This window comes from Lactuca serriola, chromosome 6 (genome assembly GCF_051521515.1).
Source record: "Lactuca serriola cultivar US96UC23 chromosome 6, Lser_US96UC23_V15, whole genome shotgun sequence".
NCBI classification, from domain to species: domain Eukaryota; kingdom Viridiplantae; phylum Streptophyta; class Magnoliopsida; order Asterales; family Asteraceae; genus Lactuca; species Lactuca serriola.
Window position 1 is genome coordinate 89,313,382 of NC_136413.1, and position 14,122 is coordinate 89,327,503.

A 14,122-nucleotide genomic window follows, 5' to 3' on the forward strand; every position below is an offset into this window, starting at 1 on the left:
AAAATTCTACCGACAATTCCCGGAACACGGGTTCTTGAATGGCGAATAGATTCCTCCACTCGTGACAAGTGAACGAAAATTGATCTCCAACATAAGTCTTCGACCAATAACGTTCCAGTTCCACTACCATTCCCACTCTACCCAGCCATCCCCAATCAATAATTGGGGCTATTGCAAACTCCCTATTGTATAACCATCCAAGTCGATTCTTGTAGGTTGTTAGCAACGGTTGGGGAATGTTTTGAGGGAATTGATATATAGGATGTATGCTTGCTACATCTATCGGGCCCTCTTCCTGCTGGACAGCTCGTCGTGGTCCCATTTCTGCAAACAAGAGCAAAGCAAAGCAGCAAAGAAATAACACATTAAAACATATATATAAGGGCCTGCCAGAAGTCACGACGTGGCCAGGCTGCGCCACGTCGTGGAGCTTGTCGAACCCAGATGCTGAATCGGACATGTTTACGTGCGATTTCCATAAAAATAATTCTTGGGGTTTGTTCCTATGGACTTTTAAATAACATGGAAACTAAAATCGGACACTAGATTCAACCAATTTCGTGAATCATTCAAACCCTAATCTCGACAACTTGAAATTGGAAGAAATAATTGCAAAATAATAAATAAAACACGTACCAAATGGAGTAATTAGCAAGATCTTGTAACGAATTTAGAAGTATAATAAGAAATTGGCAGTAGGGTCGTGATGTTCCCGTGAGTGCGGCAGTCTTCCAAGTGGGGGATAAGGGGTTTCTCGGTCAAAGGGGTTTTAAGCGATTGGTCCCCCCCCTGATTTTTAAAGGCCACGACGTGGCGGGCGTTGCCCACGTCGTGGACCTTAAATTTCCTCAGATCGCGAATTATTATTAAGCCCACGACGTGGATGGCTATGCCCACGTCGTGAGAGCTGTCAGATGCCAAATTTTAATAATATTCATCTAATTGACTAATTTCTTTGCAAATATTTCATTATTTAAAGTCCCCTACAGCTATTTCTCTGCTTATTTCCGGTTTTTAGATGATGAATTGATGTCTTTCCTAAAAGAAAATAAATAGAAAAAGAAAATTGCAAACCAAACTCGGGTTGCCTCCCGAGAAGCGCTTCTTTTTCTTGGAGTCTTGAGCTGGACTCCGTGCCTTCTACGTTGACTCTTCGGAAGAGTCTACCACCAGGATCTTTTGTTCCTTGAACCGCCGTTTATAAGCTTGAACTCTCCTTTTATACGCCTTCTTTGAATTTTCTTTTTTAGTTTTTCCATCTTCTTCATGCTTTCGTTTTGGGCCCTTTGTGTGTTCCTCGCTCTCCATAGCGTTCCCCTCTTTTTTCACCTCCGGCCTTGTTTCTTTTGAAGTGACTTCCTCTTCATCACTTGTCATTTCCTCGTCCTCTTCGCTCACCCAGAAGGTGGGTTCTTGTAAGCTATGACTTCAATCAAATACGGAACAGATGCCCTGGGTTTTGTCCTCTTGGCTTGATGAACTACCTTTATCTCTTCTTCCATAAGCTTTTCCAACTCTTCTAGTTCATTCTCCTCATTAATCGTGAACACTTCTTCTTTATCTTCTTGAAAATCATTTCTTATCCCGAAGACTTCTTGTTCATCTCCAACCCTCAAAGTGAGCTTGGACTCGCGGATATCAACCAGGGCACCAGCAGTGTTAAGAAATGGCCGACCAAGGATTATCGGAACATCCGTGTCTTCTTTCATGTCCAAGACTACAAAATCTATTGGAAAAACAAATTTTCCGATTTTCACCAAAATATCCTCCACTATGCCTCGGGGTTGTGTCACTGAACGGTTCGCCATGTGAATCTTCATCTTTGTAGCCTTCATCTTCTGAATCTCCAATTTTTGATAAAATGAAAAAGGCATTAGATTAATGCTAGCCCCGGAATCGGCTAAAGCATTAACCTTCATTTTATTCCCAAACTCGCATGGAAGAGTGAGGCGTCCAGGATCCCCCATCTTTTCTGGTGTTTCTCCCAACACAACTTTTGAAATTTGCTCACTTAGAATCACTGTAGACTGTTTCTTTAATTGCCTTCGCGTATCTATCAAGTCTTGCAGTAATTTCTGGTTCTCGGAAGCTTTGGATAAGGACTCAACAAAGGGAGTATTAATTGGAATCCCTTTCACATGCTTCACAAACTCTAAATGTTCCTTCTCCAGTTGACTAAGTGCTGCACGGGTGGGAAATGGCATAGGTGGATGATAATCTGGAATAGGCTCAACAGATTTTTGCTCAGACTTGCGCCACGTCGTGGCCAGAGGCGTGCCACGTCGTGGCGAGCCTGGTTCAGCATTCTTTCCATTTTCGATCATTGATTTCTTGGGCTGCTGCGGTTGTTCTTCCAACGCCTCCAGGAACTCTGATATTGTATCTTCTTCAGTATCGATGGCCATTACGTGAGATTGGGCTTTTACTTCGGGATTCTTCGGGGACAATTTTTCATGGACTAAAGTGGCTAGTTGACCAAGTTGTACTTCAAGGTTGTGGATGGAGGCTTGCTGGTTCTTCATCAAGGTTTGTTGTTCCATGATAGCGGAATCCGTGGCATCATGTCTCTTTTCCGAAGCCTCCATAAACTTCATCAAAATGGTCTCTAGGTCGGGTTTCTTCTCGATTGGTGGCTGCTCCTTTTGGTAAAAACCTCGACCTGTCTGCCTATACTTCTCTTCTTTTTGCTTTTTATACTCTTCATAGGGCAGCCACTCCTTCTTTGGTTTCCTCCAGTCGTCATCAAACTTATCCCCACTAGAGTAGCACACTTGAGCTTTTCTGTTCCCATACTCATCCATATTGCAGTCCTTGGTCAAGTGTGGACCACTGCATCGCTCGCACCCCACTCTTATGGCATGTATCGACTGGTCCATTTGTGTTATCCGGCGATCCATGTTATTTAGCATGGCCATGACAGCTGCAATTTCTTCAGTTTGGGTCCCTCCACCGCCTTTACTTCCGTCTTGCCTCGGGTTATGGTACTCGCGAGAGTGTTTCGCGAATTCTTCGATGAGCTCCTTGACCTCCCTTGGATTTTTCTTTGTCAACGGTCCTTGAGAATCAAGGAGTTGTCTTGTCATTACATTGACCCCATCATAAAAGATTGACATCTCTTGCTGCACATTTAAGTCATGTTGAGGGCAATTTCTGAGTAGGCCCTTGTACCGCTCCCATGCTTCGTATAGTGACTCCCCCGGTTGTTGCTCAAAGTTGGCTATCGCCTTCTTGAGTTTGGCTATCTTGGATGGCGGGCAGAACTGGTCCAGGAATTGCTCACGCATTTGAGCCCAAGTAGTGATTGTACCTGGTGGGAGTGCTTTTAACCACTCCTTAGCAGCTCCTTTGAAAGTGATAGGAAGCATCCTAAGCAAGACTGTATTTCTTGTGACATTTGGGACATTGAAGTAATCAGCAATGTCGTTGACTTCGTCTAGATGCTTAAAAGCATCCTCATGATCCTTCCCGAAAAATGGGATGTCCTTCAGTGCTGTCAATATGTGTCCCTTTAGTTCGAATGTGGCAGTGGCAGGAATTGCGGGTTGGACTAACCCAGGACCCATGTCATCTCGGATCCGCTTTTTGTATGCTCCCATGGACATTTCTTCAATCGCTGCCATCTCGTTCCTTGGCTCGTTCTCGGGTTCACTTGTGTGTTCTTCAAATTCTGGCTCGGTATCGCTTTCGGACTCGGTTTGCACGGGTGTGTGTTCCAAATGCTCAAAATTGCTCTTGTGCTTCGCTGATGAGCTGGACTCTCCTGTCTTCTTTCCCGACTTCCTAGAAAAGGCTGACTTCAATTCTTGCAAGGGCGTCTTTTTCTTGTGAAGTGCAGATTCGGGGTCTTCCAGTGGTGGCACCAAGTGTGTGTTTGAGCTTCTGGTCATGAACTCCTGCAACTTGCTAAACTAAAACGTAAAACTGAACTAAAATAAGAAAAACTAACTACCAAATAAAAAAAATTTTAAAAATTTTGCCTGTCCACGTCGTGGACTCTGTAAATTTTTTTTTTTTTTTTTTTTTTTTTTTTGCTGAAAAATTAACTTTTTGTGGCTGTGATTCCACAAGAAGGATCGATTAATTTAATGCAAATAATTAAACTAAAAACTAAGCCGTTCCCCGGCAACGGCGCCAAAAACTTGATGTGCACAAAAGTACCCACTAATTTTAATATTTATAACCTAACAAACTTAGACTATCTATGCACTTATAGGCAGTGTACCTAGTCAGATTACAGTATAGCTTAGGTAAGTCGGGTGTCGATCACAGGGAACGGTGTTCTAATTAATTTACTTACTATTAAATTAACCTAATTTATTAACAAATTTAATGAAGGTTTTTATCTGATTTTACAAGATCAGATGAACTTAAATCCAATTCAATAACTAAAAACACACACTCTTGTTTAGATTGAATCCACTTTTCCCTTATGGCTAGCTAACAATTACGGATTACTAAGTTGGTTTTTAATTATATTAGTAATTTAGTTCTATCTTACCAATATTTAACTAATTCATGTCAAACCATGTATGTTCGCACATAATTAAACACAGAACCAATTATAGTTGAAAATATGCTATATAAGATTTGTTGTGTAAACGCAATTATGATCACAATTCTCGTTCTCTAGCACAGTTAAACTTTATTTATTCTAATTATTAACTAAGATTGGTCAATCCTAGCTCTAACAATTCAATGTTCACTAAATTATTAGGTAAACAGGTTCATGCAGTTTAATGGTCACTAAGCTACACAGAACATGTAATTAAACAATTAGATAAACAAAAATTAACATGCTAGGTCATACAAATCAAACACAAGCAAATTTTCACCAACTAAGCTTAATCCATAATCATATAACTATTCATAAGTTCAAAGCTTCATCTAGCTAAACAAGAGTAGCTAGATTCAGCTGCTCATTATAGTAATTAAACTAACACAGCTAAAACTAATGAAAGACATGTTCTAAAAATAAACCTTTACTTCTTTTGGTGTTGAAAACCCTCTTCCAGAGCCTTTCTTTCGTTCTTATTCGTCTTCTGGAACTCTTTCTCTTCTGCCAAAAGTCTCTCCTTTCGTAATAATCATCAGAACTTATATAATGCTTAAAAACTCGCGCCACGTCGTGGCCAGGTTGCGCCACGTCGTGGGCTTCAAGCAATCCGTATCCTTCAAGGAAATCCTCCGCGTCGCGATGCTTATCTTCTGAACACCCATGCCACGTCGTGGGCTTCATCGCCACGTCGTGAAATTAGCTCTTATCGTGAATTTATTATTTTCTTGTCTTCCAAGCCTCCCATGTTCCCCATTTTGTCACCTTTGGTCCCTTTCTTCGAAAATCCTTTGTATTGACTGAAAATAACAATTTAAACTCATAAGTATCTTTATTCTAAACATATTATCAATTTATTAATAAAAATGTACTTAAATACTGCCTAAAAATAAGTGTAAATATGGCAATATCAAGTACCTTATGTTTCCGCTGTCAGCTCTATCATGTACGCTATGGCTTGTACTCACCCTGATGTGTCCTTTGCTTTGAGCATGGTCAGCAGATATCAAGGGAATCCTGGTAGAGCTCATTGGATTGCAGTTAAGAATATTCTTAAGTACCTACGAAGGACTAAGGAATGGTTTCTAGTCCTCGGTGGGAGTGATGACTTAAGGGTACGAGGGTACAGTGATGCTAGTTTTCAGACGGATCGGGATAATTACCGATCGCAGTCGGGCCGGGTCTTTACCCTAAATGGAGGAGCGGTGACTTGGAAAAGTTCCAAGCAGGAGACCGTAGCTAATTCAATGTGCGATTCAGAGTACATTGCAGCGAGAGAAGCGTCAAAGGGGGCTATATGGTTGAAGAACTTCATTGGAGACCTTGGAGTTATGCCATCCATAAAGGAGCCAATGGAAATTTTCTGTGATAATGAAGGAGCGGTTGCCTTCAAAGGAACCAAGAGATCATGGTAGATCTCGACATATCGACAAAAAATACCACTTTATTAGACATAGGGTAGAAGAGGGACTCCTCGTTGTGAAGAGGGTATCGTCAGAAAAAAAAAACCCAACAGATCCCCTTACAAAGGGACTGAGTAGGGTCAAACACTTGCAGCATGCTATGAGCATTGGGCTGAAGGACGATATAAGTTTGGATTAGATAGATAAGAAACGTGTAACAGATAATTTGTACTTGACATTTGATGAATAAATAAAGTTGTGTTATTTATAAGTAAATCTACTATCTTGTGTTGGTTATTTATCTATTGTTTCAATTTTGCATGTTTTGACTTCCTGAATAATAAGATTATACAAACAGTCCACAGTTGTTCATATTTTGGAAGTAAGTATGAATGAAGACTGTCATGAATTTGATTGTGGATTGTCTAAAAGGTTTTAGACATAGCAAAGGTTTGCTGCAAAGTTCATGAGTGCTTATGAATATGATTTGAGCATTGGAATAAACCCGCGCTTGCTGGTATCACTGCTTACAAGTGATCGCAAGATGATAATATCATATAATCTTTAAACCTAGAGATATGGTTATTATTGGCTGGTTGATTATACATTGATAATGCAAAAAACGCACCAGTAACTTGATGTTATAAAACGCATTATTGTGTGTGACTTAGCCAGTGAATGATAAAAGCATATAGGTCGAAGTTTTTCTGTTCCTTTTATTCTAAGAGGGTAAAAGTGATATATGGCGACTCGATGATTTGGTTTGACTTATGTGCCGGGCCCGGTCAGAATGAAGTTGATGTGTTCAACTAAATTCTGTGTCAAACAAATTAGAGATCAAGAAACAAATGTTGGACAATAAGTATTGTCAGCATGATATCTAGAACAGAGGATTATACGATTCCTTATCTGAAGGACGAGTTACTGATCAGAGTTGACAACGACGAGTAAGAGCTACGATTGCTAATCGGATTCTGAAGGCATATGTGAGATATAGTTACTAGACTTATCCAAGTGGGAGACTGTTGGATTAGTATCTAAGTCCGAAACTATATTTGGTATGTACTTGACCCGGTTGTGCATGGTCCTTTTGGGTTGCCTTCACCAAAGCAACTTGACAAGGTTATTTAAGAAAGTGAGAGGATATTATGGTTTATTAATATATTATAAGAATAATATATTAAAGGAGAAATCATATTTATTTAATTAGTATTAGTCATAAATTAATTAGGAATTAATTTGGTGACTAAAAGAGATTAATTAAATAAAGGGGCATAAACTGTCAAATGTGTTATAATTGATTGTTGGACTAGGAAACCTAATGGACTAAGGGGGAACGAAATTATGATGAAGGATCATCATATTTTCGTCCAAGGGCCTTATTCCAGAAGGTTCCTTGGGCTGCTTGGTGGCTAAGTTGACCATTAGGGTTTAGACTGAAACCCTAGCTACCTACACTATAAATAGAGGCCATTGGATGCAATTTTCGGATACTTGCTTCTAAGAAAACCCTAGGGCCGATTTTTAGTGTTCCTTCTCCTCTCTCTTGATATCCTTCTTGCTTGTGGTGTTTGTGAACCATTAGAGGAGTTACAATTGTGACTCTAAGCTCAAGATCAAGAAGATTCAAAGGATTCCAAGCAAATTGAAAGAGGTAAACACTTAGATCTGTTCTTATGATGTTAATTTCGAATTACACATGTTAGATCTAGGGTTGAAAGTCTTGGATTCATTGCATGTACAATAGAGAAACCTAGATGCAAGCATTAGGGTTTGTATGGGCACATAGGATTGTTCTTATGCATAAAACCCATCACTTATAAGCTCACGTCATGAGTTCAATCCTGATAAGCTCGTAGGCTTTCCGCGTGTGTTCTACGCTTGAGAGGTGTCGATGGACTACCTCACGTCGTGAGACTTTCTTGCTCATGTCGTGAGCTTGGTCAGATATCGAGGTTTGTGCCCCGAACTTCAAAAATTCATATACTTCGCATATGGGCTCTGTTTTTTAAGTTCTTTATATCCACAAGTAGGTGAAATTATACTCTACAACTTTCTTTTAGACTCCGTCGGATAATTTTGATTTCATTTTTAATATTATATTTTTAACAGGCCGGAATAGGAAAAGTCCATTAAAAATTCATAACTTCTTCATCCGACGTCCGTTTTTGTCTGTCTTTTTACCGTTGAACTACTATTGACGAGACCTTCGATTCTCGTTTAGGTTGTGTCAGCTAAAATTTTCTTGATCTATAATTCGAATTTCGAGCTACACACTGCTATGCTGAATCTTAGATAAATCATAACTTCCTCATACAAAGTCAGATTTAGATGTTCTTTTTATAAAAGTTCTCCGTTTAATGAATACTACGATTTTCATTTAGATCACTAAAGCTAAAAAGTAGTTTATTGTAAACTCATTTTTTACGTCATACAGCGTCGTGCCGGTTCTGTCGCGAAACTTTGATAAGTCATAACTTCTTCATTATAACTCAGATTTTGGTGAGGTTATCGCCAAAATGTTTCTAACGAGATAATTTACAACTTTTAATAATAGTAGTTTTACTTATTTCCAACTTAAATGTTATATTTTCATTAATTTTGATAATTGACTTTTTGATCGAAATCTTATAAAACTTCCCATCACTTCCAATATTTTCCGAATGATTCTAAACATAGTTTTACTTCAAATCTCATAAAACTATATTGTTAAAACTAAACGCTTAAAATCATATAATATTTAATAATATTCACTTTTAAGCTATCAAGCTTACAAAACACGATAATTATACAAGGTTATTAACATGTATGTTACAAATATCTCATCCTTTTGAGGATTTCGTCCCCAAAATTACAACGATTTAAACAAATGGGAAAATTTCGCTCTTATCTCATTCTTATTTTCACAAATATAATTTGGGCCTCGATGGTGTTTCCGCTTGACAAACACCAACTCCACTTCTTTATTACACAATTCAATCGTTTTCTTATTTATAATCTCTTCGGGCTCTTCTACATATCCTAATTTATTATCTAGTTTCACCTTGGATAACGGAACTGTTTCATCATATATGCTCAAACATTTATGCAGATAACTCACATGAAACACATCATGAATACCTGCTAAGTTTTCAGGCATTTGCAAAAGGTATGTTTGGTTACCAATTCTCTGGACGATTTTGAAAGGACCAACAAATCTGGGACTCAATTTTCCTTACTTCCCAAATTGCATAATGCCTTTCCAAGGGGATACCTTCAGCATTACGAAATCACCCACCTGGAATTCTATGGGTCGTCTCCTCTTTTCTGCATAGGACTTTTGTCGATCCTGGGCCGCTTTCATTCTTTATTGTACAATTTAAATCTTGTCAGTGGTGTCTTGAATCATTTTAGGGCCTCCAAGGATTTTCTGTCCTACATCACGCCAACATAATGGAGTATGACATTTACGACCATATAATGCTTTATATGGTGGCATTTTGATTGAAGTTAGGTAACTGTTGTTATATGAAAATTCGACATGAGGTAAGTACTTTTCGCAGTTACCACCAAATTCCAGGACACATGCACGAAGCATATCTTCCACTGTTTGGATTGTTCTCTCCGTCTGACCATCTGTCTGGGGATGATAAGTTGTGCTGAGAGCAATCCGAGATCCCAATTCACGTTGCATACTTGCCCAAAAATGAGAAGTGAAGCGAGTACCATGATCGGAAATAATTTTTAGTGGCACACCATGTCTTGCAACAATTTAATCCAAGTATACGTGTGCATATTTCTCCATTGGAGCTATTTCACACTTGACAAGAAAATGTGCACTCTTAGTCAGTCGGTCGACAATTACCGAAGTGCTATCAGTTTGTCTCGCAGTCTTTGGCAATTTGGTAATAAAATCCATGGACAACTCCTCCCATTTCCACATGGGGACATTAATACCTTCTGGACTCCCGTATAGCTTTTTGTGTTCCGCTTTGACTTGTAAACATACTATACATTCCTGCACGTATCTTCCATTGTCAATCTTTAATCCAGGCCACCAATAATCAGCCCGTACATCATATTACAGTTTACTTGTACCAAGATGTGTTGATGTGACATCCCCAAAATCTCGGCCAGAAAAGACCGGGTTCATTTATGCTTTTTAAACATTTTCAGAGTAGATTCTTTTGATTTAAAAGAGTTGCGGAATTTGTTCCCAAAAACAAAGTATGATAAAATAATATTTACCAAATCATTTCATAAAGAAATGTATTTTCATTATATAATCAAAACTCGGGATGTCATGTTCCGATACAGACCATAAAGCATAAACGATAACATTACAAGTCATTCAACAAATATATACATATACAGACTTGTAAACAAAACAACTTGATGATTCATCCATCTTATGCCCTTGCACCACTTCCTGTAATACAAATAAACTGAGTGGGTCAGGCTTGGGAGCCTGGTGAGCATATAGGGTTTTCAACCCGCAATAAATAATTATATTTACTTTTACCAACCAACAATAACCCGATTACCCATTCATGTTATCCTCACTTTACGTCCCTAAAACAACATCTATCTCAAGGGACCTAATCTAGGATTTTCATCGGGACGGACATTACTGTAGAGGGGCTTCCTCAACAATAAGTGTCCTAAAGGCAACTATGTGGGGGATATAGTACACCGGTGAACACATCGTTCAGAACACCTACAAGTTATGAGCCTGCTAGCACTCCACAGGACTGTCTAGAAAGAGTCTGTGGTCGCTATCCATACTCTGCTGAATAACTAGATCAACAACAACATCGAGGCCTCTCATCTGTTTATCACACATCAACTATCTACCCATGTTCTACCCAACATATTAGTAGATAAAATATATATTTTTATACATAGTTTAAAACCTGTATAGCATTCTCATTCAATACATATTCCAAACAACAGATGAGACACATACACATAACACGTATTTCATAGAGAATAAATCATATCTATGAGATAGAAGAAAGTGAATATACATTCACACATATAACAACAAAATATACACACATCACATTTTTCGTATAAAATACTTCATAATTATGTGTTAGAAGAAGGTAACTACACACTCACTTGATCAGAAGATGATCGGACAACACTACGACTTGTAAAAGTAGTGTTCTTCGGTAGATCTGGAAGATCTTCACAAAAACCAGGCTCCTCGCGGGCAGAGCTTCGGCTCGGGAATCTGACTTCTCGGGATCTTCGGGACTTCGGAACTTGCTTCGGGACTCGGGAATGATACCAGGGTTTCGGGATATGATTGGCATGCAAAACGATGCAAAGCTTAGACAGAAAGGAAGAAAAATGGCAAAAGAATCTGCTGCCCTCGCATGCTTTTTATAGGGGCTGAGCTTCGGGGTTACATTGGGCGTAACTTCGGAGTACGCTGCGCGTACGCGACCCAAAAATGTCACTGCTTACGTCTTCGGAGTACCTGAGTGCGAGGCTGGTCACGCTTCGCTGTACGCTGGGCGTACAGCCTTACACTGGGCGTAACCCGGATAAGTCCGGTTACTCCTCTTCGGATAATATCGGGTTTAATAATTAAATTTATATTTTAATTATTTATTAAACTTCAAAAATTCATATCTTCTTCATATGAACTCCGTTTTCGATGTTCTTTATATCCACGGGAAGGTGAGACTACGCTCTACAACTTTCATTTCGACTCCGTCGGCTAATTTTGACTATTATTTTTATTATTTATTTTTAGTAGGCTTGGACAGGAAAACTCCGTTATAAATTCATAACTTCTTTATCCGACGTCCGTTTTCGTCTGTCTTTCTGTCGTTGCACTACTATCGACGAGATCTTCGATTCTCATTTAGAAAGTTTCGGCTAAAACTCGCTCGATCTCAATTCGAACTTTTGGGCTGTCTACTATTAAGCTGAAACTTCAAAAAATCATAACTTCCTCATACGAAGTCAGATTTGAGCATTCTTTTTATGCACGCTCTCGGTTCAACATTATCTACGTCTTTCATGTTGATCACTAAGGCTAAATATCACTCCTTCGTAAATTCACTATTTACGTCACGCTGTGCCACAGCGGTTTCGTCGCGGAACTTCAACAGGTCATAACTTCTTCGTTATAACTCGGATTTCGGCATTTTTTATATATTCAGAAACCTCGTTTCAACTACTACAACATTATTCATAGATATCAGTTTTATCTAACATTTTATTTTGACGCTTATTTTCATTCTTAATTTAATTAAGTCACACAACTAAGCACAAAACACATAATACTCAAATAATACATCTTTATTATTTCAAGATGGGTTACAAAGGTTAACCTAGACTATTACATTGCTAAAGATGGCAAGCCCAGAAACACGGGCGTTACAATTCTCTCTTCCTTAGAATGATTCCGTCCCCAGAATCAGACATCAACAAACAAATGCGGGTAGCGACTCATCATGTCACTCTCCGTCTCGCAGGTGAGATTTGGCCCATTCGTGTGTTTCCATCGGACAAGCACTAATTCAACCATCTTGCGTTGCAACTTCTTAGTCTTTCGGTCAACGATTGCCTCTGGTTCTTCAATCAACCTTTTGTTCTCATCGATTCTCAACTCCGAAAGTGGAATCTTGTCGGGAACTTCTCCCGTGAACTTCCTCAAATAACACACATGGAAAGTGTTATGAATTCCATTCAGTTCTTCTGGTAGTTCGAGCTTGTAAGCTTGGTTCCCAATCCTCTGAAGAACTATAAACGGTCCAATAAACCTTTGACTTAATTTTCCCCTTTTACCAAATCTTATAAGTCCCTTCCACGGCGAGACTTTAAGCAAAACCGAATCTCCAACTTCAAAAGTCATCGGTCTTCGCTTGTTGTCAGCATAGCTCTTTTGACGATCCTGAGCTGCTAACATTCTTTCCCTAATTATTTTCAACTTTTCAGCAGTTTGATGGACTATCCCCGGTCCCATAAACTGCTTTTCCCTAGCCTCAAGCGAACAAGACGGCATACGACACTTTTGCCCGTACAAAGCTTGATAAGGTGCCATCTTTATGCTCGAGTGGAAACTATTATTGCAGGAAAATTCTACCAAATGTAAATGTTCATCCCAATTACCTTGGAATTCTAGGGTATATGCACTCAACATATCTTCAAGTGTTTGTATCGTTCTTTTGCTCTGACCATCAGTCTGTGGATGGTAAGTTGTACTTAAACACAACTTGGTACCCAATTCCTCTTGTAGACTTTTCCAAAATTGTGAGGTGAAACGGCTGTCACGATCTGACACAATCGTTAACGGAACACCGTGAAGCCTCAAAATTTCTTTCACGTAAGAATTCGCAAGCTTCTCCATAGACCATTTCTCCTTGGCTGCTATGAAATGTGCACTCTTAGTGAATCGATCAACGACCACCCAAATCATGTCGTGACCACTTTTCGTTCTGGGCAGTTTAGTGACAAAATCCATAGCAATGTCTTCCCATTTACCCATAGGTACATGCAAAGGTTCTAAACTCCCATACAGTTTCTAATGTTGTGTCTTGACTCTTGCACAAGTCACACACTCGACCACATACTTTGCAACATCAAGCTTCATCGTCGGCCACCAGTAGTAGGGTCTCAGGTCCCTATACATTTTAGTGCTACCGGGATGAATCGAGTACATGGTTTTGTGAGCTTCTTCCATTAGAAGATCTCTGACTCCTTCTGTCTTAGGTATCCAAATCCGATCTTGGAACACCTTCAGTCCATGATTGTTTATACCGAACACCAACGTTTTACCCAAATGTTCCTCCTTTCGGTCATTCTTCTCAGAAGCTTCCTCTTGAGCTTTCTTAATACTTTCCACAATGGTCGAGACAACTTCTATTCTTAACGATCTTGGCCTTTTTCTTTCAAGATTGACTTTCCGACTGAGAGCATCAGCAACAACATTAGCTTTACCGGGGTGGTAAAGTATCTCACAGTCATAGTCTTTAAGTAATTCTAGCCAGCGTCGTTGCCTCATATTCAATTCTTTCTGACTAAAGAGATATTGAAGACTCTTATGATCAGTGAAAAGTTTGCACTTCGTGCCATAGAGGTAATGCCTCCATATCTTTAGAGCGAAAACTACTGCTGCCAACTCCAAATCATGAGTCGGGTAGTTCTTTTCATGCTCCTTCAACTGTCGAGA

The 14,122-nt window shown here is 39.3% G+C and overlaps 1 non-coding gene across 1 annotated transcript; it reads left to right on the forward strand.

Annotated features, from left to right (window-relative positions):
- Positions 1–3,129: 3,129 nt before the first annotated feature.
- LOC145060760 (small nucleolar RNA R71) lies at positions 3,130–3,236 on the forward strand. The gene has a single exon (XR_013686944.1). It is a non-coding gene; the product is annotated as a small nucleolar RNA R71 (small nucleolar RNA).
- The last annotated feature ends 10,886 nt before the right edge of the window (positions 3,237–14,122 follow it).